The 18,062-nt window shown below is 49.8% G+C and overlaps 1 long non-coding RNA gene across 1 annotated transcript; it reads left to right on the forward strand.

The window, feature by feature from the left end:
- The first annotated feature begins 12,652 nt into the window (after nucleotides 1–12,652).
- On the forward strand, nucleotides 12,653–15,911 carry LOC139830583 (uncharacterized). The gene is made up of 2 exons (XR_011743234.1): nucleotides 12,653–14,487; nucleotides 15,700–15,911. It is a non-coding gene; the product is annotated as an uncharacterized lncRNA (long non-coding RNA).
- Nucleotides 15,912–18,062: the final 2,151 nt, after the last annotated feature.

Here is an 18,062-nt window from a genome sequence, read left to right on the forward strand (position 1 = left end):
ACTATACAAGGGTACGGATACCCCCGAGTCCGGATTGTCGAGGTTGGGACAATAGTATAACGGGAGGCCTTCGGGGCTGACCCGTCCGGAAGACACTATGGGTCTCCTGGCTTGGCGGTGGAGCCACGCTCAAAAGGAGGTGAGCTGCCACGGTGCCGGGGAGGTACATACTCCATAGGGTAGGACCTCTTGCTAATTAGAATGGGCGAAAGGCTTCGACTGGTTATCCGATATCCACATACTTTCGTATGATGGCCCGGGGATGATCCCGGCGGATTTATCAGATCTTGTGGGTAAAGTGCGCAAACTCTGCAGAGTTAAATCTATTCGAATAGCCGTGTCCGCGGTCATGGACGGTTGGATTGGCTGTTGCTTAGCCTGATGTGTTTTGTTTATGAAAATGTTTGACAAAGGAAAGAAACGGGATTTGTGTTGGAGTACTTGGAGTACTGGAAAAATGGTTGATGACCACAATAAGGTGGTCGGAGAGGAGTTGATAAAATTTGGGTCTACCCTTCCTAAGTGTTTATGTCGTGAAAGATCTTCCTAAATTGAGTCTAGTAGTGATGTCTTAGATATATTATCTCATCTCCTTCACCCATGAAGTTGAGATGCTAACTCCACTAAAAACACTTCTTCTCTTCCCCATAACATATTCTTGTTATATAAGTGGTCATTCCCTCTCGATATCCTAGTTAGTCCTCGGTACCTTGCTCTCCTTGATATGTTACTTTGTAAATGGTTTTGCGAGTACTATTCAAAATGTACTCACGGCTTTGTCCCTGGCTATTTACTTGGCCAGACTATGAGGAGGATTTTGAAGATGATGGAGGTTATCAGGACGACTATGCGACTTAGGACGTTTCCCGGTCAGCTGCCTGTAGGGTTTAAGGCATGACTTGGGCCCGACGAAGTTGGTTGTATCCGCTGCTTTTGGATGTTTGAATTCAGCCCGATGTGGCCATTTGTGTAAGACTTGGTCATGAGACCGTTTGTAAGACTATTTATTATTTCGGTACTATGTAATGGATGTTGTAACTCTGTTTATCAGTTCGGTTATGTGCTCATGTTACACTGATCATGGGATCATGAGTGAATGCATAACGGGTATTTCGGACAGTTGGTCCGGGGTGCCACAGAGCTGGTATCAGAGCCATCCTGACTCTAGGGAAAAGCCTTAGTTAGCATGGACGTTAATGTTAGGACAAAATTATTTTTTCAAGATCAAAAACGAGATGACTCTAAGCTGAAAGAATGCCTAGTCTCTCCCCTAAATTTTTCTCCTTAGAGATAAACTACTTGCATTAATCTTAACTGTTTTATATTATGTACCTTAAAATTTTGCACACTTATCATATTACTACTTGTATTAACCCTAAAATTTTGTGTAGATGGAGGAAGTTATGTACACTCGGAGCCGTCAGGTGGGAGAGTCGCAGCCCTTATTCCTCTTTGAGACTGCCCTGATCGACGTGTGTCACGCCGTCGGTCGCCTCCGCCCCGAGGTGAAGGGCGGGCAGATGGAGCCTCATGACGGGGACTTGTCCTGGATGATCGTCTGCACCATCCGGGGCTCCCACGTCAAGCAGCTCCCGGAGTTCGAGATCCAGCTGTTCGAGTGCACGTGGGAGGACGGTTTGATCCGTGCGCTCCAGGCGGCTCTTGCACGCCTCACCTACCACCACCGTGCCGAGCTCGAGGAGAAGAACCTCCCTTATGCTCACTTTGGGCGGCGTGACGAGGAGGGCCTTCCCACCATCGTGCCGTACGTCTGCCCCCTCGGACGCCACGCTGCCCAAATGGAGTTCATCCTCGGCAAGACCCATAACAGTCTCGATATCAGCCGGATGGAACAGGAGATGCTGAAGCATGAGTTGGACGAGACCAAGACGGACCTTGAGGAGATGAGGAGGAGAGCTCGTCGCCAGCGGAAGCTCAAGCTTCGGGCAAGAGAGGCCAAGTACATGCTTAAGGTGAAGGTGGCACACCTTAAGAAGGCACTCCGCGAGGCTGAAACTAAGATAGAGGAGCTGGAGGATGATGGCGAGGACCTTCGTAAGGAGAATGCTGCCCTCCTTAGTGACGATGATGACTATATGGACGAAGAAGGTTATGATTGGAACAACCCGAGCGAGGAAGATGAGGATGATCTGAACTTCATCAATGATGAGCCAGAAGAGCCAGCACCCTCTACCCCTCGCGAGTCGTCCGAGGAGGAAGACCCCGAGGAGCCACCGTTTGAGGAGCCGCCGACCAAGGATGACACCATCATCCTTGACGACGACTAGTTTGAGCACTTGCACCATCGCTAGTTATGTATGATGTCCCTTATGTAATCGTGTAGAACGATGTTGGTCCTATGGTGACCTTGATGTGGTGAACTTTGATCTTTTGGTGATGACTATGTTATGATGATGGTTGCTTTTGGATTTCATGCTTTCTTTATCTTTCAAGTTTTTCAACAAGTTTTTATGCATCATGTCACCCCTCCCCCTTAGAAAGAACTCGCCTATCAAAGTTGTCCCCTTTTGTCTCATGTCTTCATCTCATCAGATGGTTGACACTCGCCGCGGAGCGCACCAGAACGACCCTCCACCCCCACCTGAACCCAACATGGCTCAAATCTTTCATATCCTTATGGAAGACCGCCAGGCCGCCCGCGCTGAAAGTCAAGCAAACATTGCGGCTCTGCAGAATATTGCGCAGCTTGCCGCAGGAAACAACAACAATGGAGGTGATGGTGAAGACGGCCCAAGATCCAAGCTTAGGGACTTCCAGAATACTAATCCACCAGTATTCACCAAGTGCACCACCCCTCTTGATGCGGACGATTGGCTCCGTACAATCGAGAACAATTTGGAAGTCGCGGCTGTAGGCGAGAATGAGAAGGTGGTTCTTGCAACTCACTTTCTCGCCGGACCCGCAAGAGCCTGGTGGGAGAATATCAAGGCAATGCAAGCTGAAGATCATGTGATCACTTGGGAGGAGTTCACTGCTAAGTTCCGCAAAGCCCACATCGCTTCAGGTTTAATCAAGATCAAGAGAGATGAGTTCTTCAACCTTAAGCAGAACAATGGTAGTGTGATCGACTACCTGGACAAGTTCAACACCTTGGCTAGATATGCACCTCAGGACACTGATACTGATGAAAAGAAGAGGGACCGTTTCCTTAATGGTCTTCACGAGGAGATTCAGAGTATTCTCGTGGCCGTTCCTTACCCTGATCTGGAATCTCTGGTGGATGCCGCCATCATGGTGGAGTCAAAGCGCAAGGCAGCCTATGAGACCCGCAAGCGCAAGATGCAGCAGCAGCAGCAGAGTGGACCCAGCAATGCTAGGTTCCGCGGCCAGCCTCCACCAAGGCCGGCGCCCCAGCCTCAGCGAGCACCAACCCCCGCTTATCGCCCCTCCAACAACAACACCAACCGCCAGACTGTGCAGCCTCGTACTGGAGGAGGAAACTTCAACAACAACCCCCGCAACAACCCAAATGCTCGCCCTCAAGGAGAAGGATGTTTCGCTTGTGGACAGCTGTTATCACCAGATTTTGGCCAAATCAGGAGGTGGGCCGTAAGGGAGATGGGCTTGGAAGATTACACGTGGAAGATCTCTGAAGCGGCCTTGCACGAAGAATTTGGGCTAGATTGCCCGTGTATCTTTAGTTATAGTAGATCGCATCTTAGATTAGAAGTTAAAGTTCGTCTCGTGCACGGTGGGGATTATTCCCACGTTAGAAAGTCCCCTGGACTATAAATATGTATCTAGGGTTTATGGAATAAACAACAACCAACGTTCAACCAACAAATCAATCTCGGCGCATCGCCAACTCCTTCATCTCGAGGGTTTCTACCGGTAAGCATCATGCTGCCTAGATCGCATCTTGCGATCTAGGCAGCACAAGCTTCACGTTGTTCATGCGTTGCTCGTACTGAAGCCTTTTTGATGGCGAGCAACGTAGTTATCATAGATGTGTTAGAGTTAGCATAGTTCTTCGTATAACATGCTATCGTAGTGCAACCCTTGCATATCTAGCCGCCCTTACACCTATCTTAGGTGTAGGGGCGGCACCCCGCTTGATCATTATTTAGTAGATCCGATCCGTTATGGTTGCTCCTTGTTCTTCAAGGATTAGTTTAATATCTGCAATAGTTAGGCCTTACAAAGGGTTGGAGGATCCAGCGGCACGTAGGGTGTCGTTTGCTAGTCCTAGACAGGATGTTCCGGGGATCAACCTCGTGTTGGTTTTTAGGCCCTATCTAGGATCGGCTTACGATCACCGTGCGTGGCCACGAGGCCCAATCGTGAGTAGGATGATCCGATTATGCGGTCAAAACCCTAAATCGTCGTAGATCTCATTAGCTTTATCTTGATCAAGCAGGACCACCATATATTCATGCACCTCGTACGAATCATGGGTGGATCGGCTCCTTGAGCCGATTCACAGGATAACCTGAGAGCCGATCGAGGCTCGTATTTAATGTTTACGTGTATGCCATGCAGGAAACTAAGCGAGGCATCTCCATCACCTTCCTGACCAGGTATAGGTCAGGTGGCACGCCCTTGCATCAGCATCGGACGTGTGTACCAGAGGCTTTGCGGGCCGTCGCTCGGAGGGACCAGGGCCAGCCGCAGCCCTAAGTTGTTCCCGGCTCTACTGTGTTGCCCGTCACTGCCCGCCGGTGGGTTTTGACCGCAACACATTCTGGCACGCCCGGTGGGACGCGCTTCGACATCAACCACATCGCCATCTACATCTGAGATGGCGGACGGCACACCAGTCACGTACGAGGATCTGACCGACGAGCTCAAGAAGAAGTATGACGAGGTCAAAGCCATCCTCGAAGCCGACCTCATCGGCTCTTTTCACAGAACCCGTTCACATGGCATCAGGTGGAAGGGGTTCTCGCCTGATGGTGCACTCGATGGGATAGACCTCTCTGCCCCGTCAGAAGAACGCACCAGGTCCCTGCGGCAGGAGATCAACTACTTGGTGGCTCACTCGCTACATCGCCACTCTGAGAACCTGGTAAACACGTTGGAGCGTGTCGCTCTTCGGGTGATCCATGAGATCATGATGCACCAGTACTCGCCGTCGGGACCAGCTCTCGGGACGCATCAAGGAGAGTTGCCACTCCAGTCCCGTCCACCGCTGCCATTTGCGTTGGCAGCACCGGAAGTGCCGAATTCACCGGCATTCGTCGTCTACAAGATCGGTGGTGACCCTAGTGACTGCCAGTTCTTGCATGAGGCACCTAAGGAGATCCCTCACGGGTACATGTGCACGTATGTGCCAGATTGCGGTAACTGGGCGCTCACAAACCAGGCCACAACATCAGGGACTTCTGGGAAAACAGGAGGAACGTCAGCGACAGATCTTGAGAAGCAGACGTGGCTAACTAAGTACGCCACCCCGACGAACCTCCAGAGCTCAGCTCTGCAGTTGGCTCAGAGCTGGAAAAGCAAGCATGGCTGGCTAAGTACGCCACCCCGGCGAATCTTCAGAGTTCAACTCCTGCAGCCAGCACAGCGGATCAGATCAGTACCATATTGAGAGACCAGTTCGGCATGGTACCGAAAAGGAGGGCGATCGGCTATTCCAAGCCGTACCCCGACGAGTACGAGATGATCCCGTTACCACCCAAATATCGGCTCCCTGATTTCTCCAAATTCAGCGGATCAGATGGCTCCAGCTCCATCGAGCATGTGGGCCGATATTTGGCACAGCTAGGAACGGCCTCAGTGTCGGATCCACTACGCGTGAGGTTCTTCTCACAGTCCCTCACGGGATCGGCTTTCGGGTGGTACACCTCGTTGCCAGCAGACTCGATCCGGACTTGGAAGCAGTTGGAAGAACAGTTCCATATGCAGTATCACTCAGAGGCTTCCGAGTCTGGCCTTGCCGATCTAGCACAAATACATCCAGCGCTTCAGGAATCTTAGGAACCGATGTTATTCGGTTCGTGTGACTGAAAAGGAAGCAGTCGAGTTGGCAGTGGCGGGCCTCGCAACACCGCTCAAGGACATGGCCTCCCAAGCAGACTACCCCTCACTGGCGCACATGGTTCAGAAACTGTCGGCATATGAACAGCGCCACCCGGACCTGTACCAGGACAAATTCAAGCGTGCAGTAGTCCTGGTCGAGGCAGAGGAAGACGAAGTTTCTGCGGGAGATCAAGAGGTAGCAGTGGCTGAATGGACTCGGGGGGCAACCCCCGTGTCCTGCAAATGGGTAAAGCCACCAGGCCCGCCCAGGGGATTTGATTTTGATGTGACCAAAACTGAGCAAATCTTTGACCTTCTGCTCAAGGAGAAGCAGTTGACGATTCCCGAAGGTCTCAAATTCCCCACGATACAGGAGCTGAACGGAAAGCCATACTGCAAATGGCATAACTCGTTCTCCCATGCCACCAACGACTGCAGGGTGTGGCGTTAGCAGATCCAAATGGCGATAGAACAAGGACGTCTGATTTTCAACCAGTACGCCATGAAGGTCGACACCCAACCCTTCCCCGCCGTTAACATGGTGGAATGCACTTACCCTGAAGGTTGCCAGCCAGGATCCTCTTTCAGCATCAACATGGTAGGACCTGGGCACCACTCTGGCAAGGATGGAGACGAGGGCAGCTGCTCTCGTAGCAAGGACACAGAGGAGGCCGCTCCACGCGATCGGCTCCGTCATGATGGCAAGCGCTACGTCACAGAGGGAGAAGTAAAGAACATGAGATATCAGCGACCCCTCTCTGATCACCTCCTCAACAAGTATGTGAGTCAGTATGACCAACGCCGACGATCCAGCGATGATGACGAAAGAGATCGTCTGGCTAGAGAAGCCAGAAGACATCGTCGGCACGATCGCGATGAGGAGGAGCACGAGCGCCGTGCCAAAGGAAAATCAAGGGAGCAAGACGACAACGATAGGCACTGGGACTGCCCCTTCTTCAGACACTGCTGGGATTCAGGAATGAGCCGATTGCCCACAATCGGCAATTGCCCAGAATGCAACCAGAAGAAGAAGGAGGCAGCCAACGTGTCCGTGTTCAAGCGCCTAGGGCCTCTCCCGCCACAAAGCAAACGCGCTGAGTCCCCTCGGTGGGAAGATCTCGAGGATTCAGAAGACGAGGGACAAGAAGAAGAAGAAGACAGGTACCACCGGCCAAGGTGGTGCCCTGATGGACTCAGCCGTTCACAAAAGCGCAGGGTTCAGTGATTGCGCGGCCTGGAGGAAGCCGAAAGGTTATACTTGCATACGTTAAGGAAGGCACGACCTGATCTGGCTGCGAGAGTTCAGCGAACCCTGGACGAAGAGGGCCGTCCACGGAAAATGGAGTGGTGCCCCAAGCAAAGGAAAGCCGATGATGAAACATCGGCTGGCACAAACATGGTACTCATCCTTCCGACGAAGCTTAGTGCTCCACGATTACACGATGCACTCGAGGTGGACGACAGCAAGCGCATCAACATGATAAAGTCAGAGGTTGGGCTGGTTTTATCCACTGGACTAACCATGTAGCAGGAGCAAAACAATGAGCAAACGTGGCGAGGCCGATCCCTGGGGATCGGCCCGCCAATGATCTATGAAGGAACGTTACGAAGCCTTCATTGAGCGCTTCAGTCAATATGGAGGCCGATTCCAGCAATCGGCCAAAATTATCTTCACCACATGTTCTGCTTGTGTTCAACATCGATCTACTGGGCCGCGGTCACGTCGGCGGATGAAAGTCAACACGAATCCTCGCGGAGCCGACGTGCAAGTACAGTGCCTTGGCTAACCACAAAGCCGATATCTGCAGTCACCTGGCAGATTCGGCTCGGGGGGCATATAGTCAGATGAACATGTGCAGATAAACATGTGTAAACATGTGTGCAGTGAAACACTGGGAGCCGATTAGGAAAAATCGGCCAGTAAAAAAAAAAATTCATAACATACAGCCGATGCAAGGGCATCGACTTCAGAATTAGAAACGAAGCCAATGCGCAGCCATCGACTCTAGTACAGTTACACAAGACCAAGACCTACTGGCTATGTGCTCAAGGTTCACATTTTCGCCAAGATGGTTTTCAGTTTGGTGTTTCATTTACAACATCGGCGTTCAGTGGAAGAAAGCTGATCAATGACCTGTGCATCCTCGCCGATATTCTCGCCTTGATTAAGGCTCGGGGGGCAGCTAACTTGGTAGATGTTCTGTTTTGGGAGCCGATTGGAGTCGCATCGACTGACCCTGCATCGTGATCTTCTCTGAAAGCAGTTCAGGTGTTGCAAAAGAAAATTGCTAAAGCTACGGAGAGGAGCCGGAAAAGGAGGCCGTCGGCTTTACAGGTTTTGGACCGTCCTGTTGCTGCAAGAAAAGGAAAGGGACTGGATTCTCAAAATAGCCGATGAGTAGTCATCGGCTAAGGGATTGCGAAAAATTATGGTCAGATATCAAATCGCAGTCTGAATTTGAGAAGTGCTTGACTGACGGTCTAATCGACATTTGAGTCCGGCTTCACGGGCGTCCAAAGGAAAAGGAATCCGATACGTTGCTATCGGTCTTGGTATGACAAGCGGAAGGAGTGAAATTGGATTAATTGAAAGATGAATTGAAAGAACAATTTTCATTAATTCAAAGGAGCGGCTTTACAAGAAAGAGCCGATGGCTCTCAAAAGAGGGATCTGGTGCCTAGTGCACTGCTACTACTAGTCCTACTCTACTAGTCGTCGCTGTCCTCATCGTCGCCGTCGTCGATGTCGTCGGCGCTGCTCCCAGGAAGCTCCTCGTCGCTGCTACCCCAGCCCTTGGCCGGAGCTTCGTCTTCCTCGTCATCATCATCATCCTCGCTGTCCGCCCAGGAGCGGAAGCGCTTGGTCGGCGGATACCCGTTGGAGGAGGAGGATTCATCCTCCTCCTCTTCCTCCTCATCATCATCATCGTCTTCGCTGTCCGCCCAAGCGCGGAATCGCTTGGCCGGCAGAAGCTTAGCGGGGGAAGAGGGGCCGCCCTCCTCTTTTTCTTCCTCTTCCTCTACTTCTTCCCCCTTCCCGTCGGGGGAGGTGGGTTTCGCCCAGGGATGGAGGTCGTCTTCACTTTCGCTTATCAGCTCCCCATCGATGAGGAACTTGAGGTCCTCTTCCCCATCGGTCGGAGGCAGGTCGCCCTCTGGCGCGTGATCGGAGTTCCACTCCGGCTCGCTCGAAGAGAAGGATTGGAGGGAGAGGCCGGAGGAGACAGAGGAAGAGGAAGACATCGCTACAGGGGAAGAGGGTTTTTTGGTGCCGATAGCTGGAACAGAGGAAGGGGATGAAGTGGGCTAATCAATCGGCACGGTTAAATAATAAGGAGCCTAGTGGAAATTTATTGCTCAAGCAGTTTCCGAGGGGATGGAGCCAAAATTGTCAAATCGTGCAGAGAAGTTGAGAAGGCAGGTCATCATGATGAAGAATACTGCGACAGGTCTGCTCTGCCACGACATGACCCTTCGAAGGAAAAACAGAGTGGTTTTGAAATTATCATTGCCAAAACCAGGGGGGCATGTGTTATCACCAGATTTTGGCCAAATCAGGAGGTGGGCCGTAAGGGAGATGGGCTTGGAAGATTACACGTGGAAGATCTCTGAAGCGGCCTTGCACGAAGAATTTGGGCTAGATTGCCCGTGTATCTTTAGTTATAGTAGATCGCATCTTAGATTAGAAGTTAAAGTTCGTCTCGTGCACGGTGGGGATTATTCCCACGTTAGAAAGTCCCCTGGACTATAAATATGTATCTAGGGTTTATGGAATAAACAACAACCAACGTTCAACCAACAAATCAATCTCGGCGCATCGCCAACTCCTTCGTCTCGAGGGTTTCTACCGGTAAGCATCATGCTGCCTAGATCGCATCTTGCGATCTAGGCAGCACAAGCTTCACGTTGTTCATGCGTTGCTCGTACTGAAGCCTTTTTGATGGCGAGCAACGTAGTTATCATAGATGTGTTAGGGTTAGCATAGTTCTTCGTATAACATGCTATCGTAGTGCAACCCTTGCATATCTAGCCGCCCTTACACCTATCTTAGGTGTAGGGGCGGCACCCCGCTTGATCATTATTTAGTAGATCCGATCCGTTACGGTTGCTCCTTGTTCTTCAAGGATTAGTTTAATATCTGCAATAGTTAGGCCTTACAAAGGGTTGGAGGATCCAGTGGCATGTAGGGTGTCGTTTGCTAGTCCTAGACAGGATGTTCGGGGGATCAACCTCGTGTTGGTTTTTAGGCCCTATCTAGGATCGGCTTACGATCACCGTGCGTGGCCGCGAGGCCCAATCGTGAGTAGGATGATCCGATTATGCGGTGAAAACCCTAAATCGTCATAGATCTCATTAGCTTTATCTTGATCAAGCAGGACCACCATATATTCGTGCACCTCGTACGAATCATGGGTGGATCGGCTCCTTGAGCCGATTCACAGGATAACCTGAGAGCCGATCGAGGCTCGTATTTAATGTTTACGTGTATGCCATGCAGGAAACTAAGCGAGGCATCTCCATCACCTTCCTGACCAGGTATAGGTCAGGTGGCACGCCCTTGCATCAGCATCGGACGTGTGTACCAGAGGCTTTGCGGGCCGTCGCTCGGAGGGACCAGGGCCAACCGCAGCCCTAAGTTGTTCCCGGCTCTACTGTGTTGCCCGTCGCTGCCCGCCGGTGGGTTTTGACCGCAACAACAGCCTGGACATTTCTCTCGTGAATGCCCCACCAAGATGAACTCGGCTCAACGCCCCAATGCGCCAAGACCAAATCAAGGCCAAGCTCGTGCTGCAACCAGGAGGAAGCCCCCACCTAAGAAGCAGGCTAATACTGCTAGAGGACACCTGAATCATGCCAGTGCCGAAGAAGCTGAAGAATCTCCTGATATTGTGCTGGGTACGTTCCTAGTCCACTCCACCCCCGCCAAAGTTCTTTTTGATTCCGGTGCATCACATTCCTTTGTTACCGAACCCTTTGTCAAGAAAAGTAAAATGGCACCCACCCTAATGGATAGACTCATGTTAGTTCAAATACCTGGATCCACCGCTAAAACTCGCTTATCTTGTAAACAAGTTCCGGTAGAAATCTTAGGTGTCCCCTTCCAAGCCGACCTCATCGTCCTAGGAGCCCAAGGATTGGAAGTAATTCTGGGAATGGATTGGATGACTAAATACCAAGGCCACATTGAGTGTGCCCATAAGTCTATCACCTTAACCAATAGCGAAGGAATCCAAATAAAATACACCGCCACTATGCCTTCATCTAAAGCCTTCTGTAAGCAAAGTGTCGCTGGAACCCCCATCGATCTTGTCCCAATCGTTTGTGAGTATCCAGATGTTTTCCCAGAAGAGTTGCCCGGTATGCCCCCTGATAGGGATATCGAGTTCATCATCGAACTTATCCCTGGAACAGCACCCATAGCACAGAGGCCTTATCGCATGAACCCCCAAGAGCTGATTGAACTCAACAAACAATTGGACGATATGTTGAGTAAAGGTCTAATCCGACCTAGTGCCTCACCATGGGGATCTCCCGTAATATTTGTGGACAAGCGAGACGGTACCATCCGCCTGTGCGTGGATTACCGAAAACTCAATGAGGTGACCATCAAAAATAAATATCCCCTTCCCAAGATCGAAGATCTGTTTGATCAAATGAATGGAGCCCGAGTTTTCTCCAAGATTGACCTCCGTACTGGTTACCATCAGCTCAAAGTACGAGAGTCGGATATCCCCAAAACAGCCTTCACCACCCGTTACGGATTATTTGAGTACACCGTAATGTCCTTTGGCTTAACCAATGCTCCCGCCTACTTCATGAATCTCATGAACAAGGTCTTCATGGATTACCTCGACAAGTTCGTCGTAGTATTTATCGATGACATCTTAGTCTACTCCAAGAGTGAAGAAGAACATGAAGAGCATCTACGACTCGTTTTGGGAACCTTGAGAAAGCACCAACTCTATGCTAAATTTAGCAAATGTCAGTTTTGGCTCAAGGAAGTTGGATTTCTTGGCCACGTTCTGTCCGCTGGAGGAGTCTCCGTCGACCCCTCTCTCATCAAGTCTATCATGGATCGGAAGCCGCCAACTAACCCAACCGAGGTGAGATCCTTCCTCGGATTGGCAGGCTACTACCGTAAGTTTGTAGAAGGGTGTAACGGCCCCGGGTAGTACCCCTATAGAATTTGCTTGCTCTTCTTCTTTTATGCATCATCATGCATCATGCATCCTATCATCCATATTTTTACTAAATAAAATTATTTTTATAAACCTTATCTATTTCATTTACCTCTCATATGGTTTATATAATAAAACCCTCCTATCTCCTTTTCATTTAACAAAACCCAAAACAATGATATTTGCAATATTTTGAACAATCTAGTTTAATAAAATATGGTTTGAAAAATGCTGGCCGGGTTTCCCTGTTTTCCTTCATATCCCTCCATCTTTGTTTTACCTCCATTCTACCTTTCTCTTGTGTGCTCTCCTATGCAAATACGTGACAACTTCAGGAAAATACAATGGCTGGCACCTTCCGTTTTCTCTTCTCCACGAAGCATCCTGGAGCAGCCCGGCCCAAGCCTCACGGAAGCAGCCACCTGATCCAGTTTCCAATCACATAATCCTTGCCATCTTCTTCTTCATTGTACGGCACGCATCCGAGCGGAGCCACGTACTCCACCTGATGGATGGGACGGACGTCCTTGCCGCTGCCAGCTCTATAAATCCCCTTGCAGCCTAGCTCAGAACCCTAGCTTCTTTCCCTCCCGCCGCCGCTCTCTGCCTCCTCTCTTTTCTTCGCTGTCTCCCTCGCTTCGCGAGCTCACACCGGCGTCTCCGCTCCATCCGGGATGGCCGCGACACCGTTGGCAAGCACAGCTTCGTCGAGCCGCACCTTGGTCTCTGCCATGTTCTACTCCGACCAGCACCGGTTCCCGCTTCCTCGCTCACGTCCTCCTCTTCCCGGCGTTCGCGGCCATGCAGCACCCGCTCACCATCCACTTCTCCGACGTCCGCGTGCACTTCGCCGACCTCGTCCGTGCGTCCTCAACCTCCGTCGATGCCACCTGAGCACGGGATCGAGTCCGCGTCTTCCTCTTCTTCCTCAACGTTGTCCTCACGGAGAAGGAGCATCAAGGCCTGCTCGTTTGCATCGCCGACGCCGTCGTCTACCTCGGCCCCGTCTTCTTCCTCGACGCCGGTAGCCGCCCCGCTCATTTCTCCTCGTCAACGGCAACCCCAGGGTGAGCTACCACCTTCCCCCTACCCCTGCATGCCACAACATCCTTGGATCGAGACAGAAACGAGAGAGAGAGCGAGATCGAGTCGTTTTCGAAAAAACAGAAAGTTGCAGTTTTGCTGTTACACGGTGGCAACTTTCGGTGTAGATCCTCGCCGGCACAGGTCACCCCAGCACGCGTATCTGGTACCATTAGAAGCACGGCTTCACCCTCTTTCCAGTGAAATTTGAATCATCCAAATCGGATGAGTAACGGCGTCGCCATCTTCATTCAAAGTCGGCTCCAGAAAAACAGTTTCTGTTCAGTTTTCAGTTCAGCTGTTCCTCACCGTGTCACGTTCCGTTTTTCCGACGAGTCTCACTGATGTTGTACTCCTTCTCAGCACGAACCAAAGGAACCACTAGATAGTCCCCACATCCAGCTACACCACGGTGGTTTTCTTTTCTCAAATCGACGCACATATTTGTCGCGGCCACGACTTTAAAATCCGTGCAAAAACCTGCCTACAGGAACACCCCGCTGTCACGTTTTTCAGTTCGTAGTGTTCAACATTCCGGGTTTCAGAATATATGTCCCTGGATGTTTTTCAAACTATTTAAAAATGCTTTTATACTTCTCCAAATTCATCAAGTTTTATATCCAATTTGTTCATAAAAACATGATCTATCCAACCATGAACTTTGTTTCAACATTTGAACAACTAAAATTGGGTCACTTTTCAAATCTGAACTAAAATTGATGAATGTTGCATAAATCATAACTTTCTTTCTACAACACCAATTTGGACAATCTTTATATCTAAATGCATCAGCAAAACATGAGGAACATGAATATGCCATCCATATACCTGTTTTCATCTCGCATCATGTCGCACGATGATAGTTATGCATGTTCACCTTACATATATGCGGAGTATTTTGGATTTCCAACTATGGTTTTCCCCGCTCCGTTTAATATTGAAGTAGCGCACCCTGCCATGTTATGCCATGCTAATCAACACTTAATTTTGTCGGTAGAAAATGCAACTCCAACCTAATTTGCTTGTCCGGGGTTCCGACTCCGATTAAATTGGATAAGTTGCATCGCATCATAATTGCCATGTCATGCATATCATCTTGATCATGCTGGATCTTCTTTATCCGTAGTAGTAAGACTTGCATGCGTTGTGTGTTCCAGCATTTGCTTCTTCACGGATAGGATCACGAAGTGTTGATGTGAGATACGACGAGTTCTCCGACAAGTTCTTCTGCAGCTTTTCACAGGCGAGCCCACCCCTTCACCTATTTTACTTTTACATGCTCTTTTGATCTATTGCTATCCTTATGTTGCGATTCTGTTGTGTCACGTGTCCTATCCACCTGTTACCTATATGTCCGAGATACACCTCCTCGCCCTACCTATTGTTTGTTGTTTGCCAGCTTTGCGAGTCGTAGGCGAGTTTAGGGTCTTGTTGATATCTCGAAATGTTCGGGATATCTTGTTGGGAGGTTATCACATGCTATATCTTTTGTTGGAGATAATCACACTTTACTTAATTGTTAACAACTAAAATTGTAAGCAGAGGCATCTGTGAGCCCCTTTGCGAAAGCATTGGAACTTTGACTTGCTAATGTCCCCTAGGACCCGAGTTCTTGTTATCTGTTCTGAGATTGAGCGCTCTACCCGTACGTGGGGGAATGGGACCCCCATCACCCACTACCTTTCCTCGAGTCTGTTTATTGGGAGCCACAACCTTGGTTTTATTTGCCCATATGCACGATGCACGATTTACTTCCTGTTGCCTTCGGGTGTTTATTTCTGTACTGTACTCATAACGCGGGACTCCTTATCCTTGGCCGGTCGTTAGTGCCCGCCTTGGAAGCCGTCGCAAACCTCTGGGTCCGTATCGGAGTACGGCCGAACTTCGTCACGGGTAGCTTAGTTGGGTGGCTCCCATTAAACTTTCTCTTGCATTGGGAACGGTCTTGTTGTGAGACTCCACCTGTAGTAAGTGGGTTCGAGCATGCGTATGGTTACATTTGGGCAACCCCTGCAGGGTGTACATCTTATCGATAAGCCGTGTCCGCGGTTATGGACGACTTGGAATTGTATAGCTTGATCATAGAACAACTTACACCTTATTTCCGGTTGCTAATAATTTGCTAATAAAACATTTTCAAAAAGTGTGTGTGCCTTTGCCAGTACCTCTTTGCGAAGGGGGATCGCATCGGCTGTGTTATGTTTGCAGAGTATAGAACTGTTACCTTGTGCGCTCTCTTATCTTCTCTGAGTAGACGGATGTTGTAGCGTGTCTCTATTGGATAGTAGCTTTGCTGCCGCTAAACTCCACATATAGCCGGGTGAAGTTTATACCGCCCACCAGCGAGCATAGCTGGTCTTGTCTCGCAAGTACGTGCCAATGGTACTTACCCTCGCCTTCTTTTCTTTTTGTCTCCTCCCCCTTTTGTCGGCAACCGATGGCCCGACTTTGACAGGTACGAGATGACGACGTTAGCAAGGTTACCCTTCCGGCTTGGCCTGGGCAGGGTTATGGACGTCACTGGTTATCTTCAGGACTCTTAGTCCAATTTGTATCTTGTCCGTACTCGGACGTATTTGATCTTCTGTATGATTCGGATCTTTGTATTGTATATTTGTATCTTGACTCGTCGGAGTCGTTGTTGTAATATATGTATCTTGTGGGCTCTATTGTAATCCTGTTGTAATGTTACCGCTCGTGTTAATTCCTCTGGCATCACTTGTGTGATTCGTCGCGCACGTCGTGTCAGAGGGCGTCTCTGAATCGATATCATGCGAATTTCGGCGGGATCGCTGGGATCCTCATGGTACCGGTTCGGGGCGTCACAGAGGGTTCTCAAGTATCGCCAAGCCCATGACCATGTTGCTCAAGAAGGGTAAGAAATTTGAATGGACAGAACAATGTGAAGCCAGCTTTCAAGAACTCAAGAAGCGTCTTGTGTCTGCCCCTATCCTCACCATGCCTGATGTCACCAAGGACTTTGTAATTTATTGTGACGCTTCCAAGCTCGGACTTGGTAGCGTTCTGATGCAAGAAGGGAAGGTTATTGCCTACCTCTCCCGACAGCTGCGGCCACATGAAATGAACTACCCAACCCATGATCTGGAATTAGCTGCCGTAGTTCATGCACTCAAGACTTGGCGTCATTATCTCATCGGAAATCGGTGTGACATTTACACCGACCACAAGAGTCTCAAGTATATATTCACTCAGAGGGAGTTGAATATGCGACAAAGGAGATGGATAGAGCTGATAAAGGACTATGATCTGAGTATTCACTATCACCCTGGGAAGGCGAATGTAGTCGCCGACGCTCTCAGTCGCGAACCATGTTCGCTGAATGCCCGTCTCAAAGTTGAGAAACCCGTGCTATACCAAGAGTTTGAAGAGTTCGGCCTGGAACTCGTTAGCCATGGTTTTCTAGCCACATTGGAAGTTAAGCCGACCCTCCGGGATCAAATCAAGGAAGCTCAGAAAGGTCATGAGAGTATTGAAGGTATCAAACGCCGTATGGACAAAGAGGAAGTGGCTGGATTTTCCGTGGACGGAGAAGGAATCTTGTGGTACAATGGACGTCTTTGTGTACCAACTATCCCTGAACTGAAAAACCTGATTATGGAGGAAGCTCATAATACTCCTTACTCCATTCACCCTGGCGGATCAAAGATGTAACAGGATCTCAAGGAGATTTTCTGGTGGCATGGGATGAAGCGCGACATTGCCTTTTTCATCGCTAGGTGTGACGTATGTCAGCGAATCAAGGCAGAACACCAACGCCCGGCAGGTTTGCTTCAGCCATTAAAGGTCCCTGTGTGGAAATGGGAAGAAGTAGGAAAGGACTTCATCACTGGACTTCCCCGATCCAGCCGCGGACACGACTCTATTTGGGTCATAGTGGATCGACTGACTAAAGTCGCTCATTTCCTTCCCGTCAAGACTACTTTCAATGGACATCGCTTGGCAGATCTTTATATCTCACGGATTGTCAGTCTCCATGGAGTTCCCAAGAGAATTGTATCTGATCGCGGCGCACAATTTACCTCTAGATTCTGGAACAAATTACATGAAGCCTTAGGGACCAAACTCTCTTTCAGCACCGCCTACCACCCACAAACCGGAGGACAAACTGAGCGAGTGAATCAGATTTTGGAAGACATGCTCCGCGCATGTGTTCTAGCCTATGGGACAAAATGGGAAGACTGTCTCCCTTTTGCGGAGTTCTCTTATAATAACAGCTATCAGGCCAGCCTCCAGATGGCACCGTTTGAAGCACTCTATGGGCGCAAGTGTCGCACCCCTCTCAATTGGTCCGAGACTGGAGAAAGTCAAGTGTTTGGGCCTGATATACTTCGAGAAGCGGAAGAACAAGTCCAACTCATCCGAGATCGCTTGAAGGCTGCTCAATCTCGCCAGAAGAGCTACGCTGACCCCAAACGCCGAGAAGTGACATTCAACAGCGGAGACTTTGCGTACCTCCGTGTCACCCCTCTCAAAGGAATGCAACGTTTCCATGTCAAGGGCAAGTTGGCACCAAGGTACATTGGTCCCTTCAAGGTCCTTGGTCGCCGCGGAGAAGTCTCATATCAACTGGAGCTACCCGCAGAACTGTCTGAGTTTCATGATGTCTTCCATGTCTCCCAACTCCGGAAATGCCTCCAAGTACCTGACAAGCCCGAGGTCTTCAAGAACATCGACCACCGCTCTATCGACCTAAACCAGGATTTAACATACCGCGAGAAACCACTTCGAATCCTGGAAGAAGCCGTAAGGGTCACTCGGAGAAGAAATATCAAGTTTTTCAAGGTGCAATGGAGTAAC

The sequence above is a fragment of the Lolium perenne genome, chromosome 4 (genome assembly GCF_019359855.2).
Source record: "Lolium perenne isolate Kyuss_39 chromosome 4, Kyuss_2.0, whole genome shotgun sequence".
Classification (NCBI taxonomy): Eukaryota; Viridiplantae; Streptophyta; class Magnoliopsida; order Poales; family Poaceae; genus Lolium; species Lolium perenne.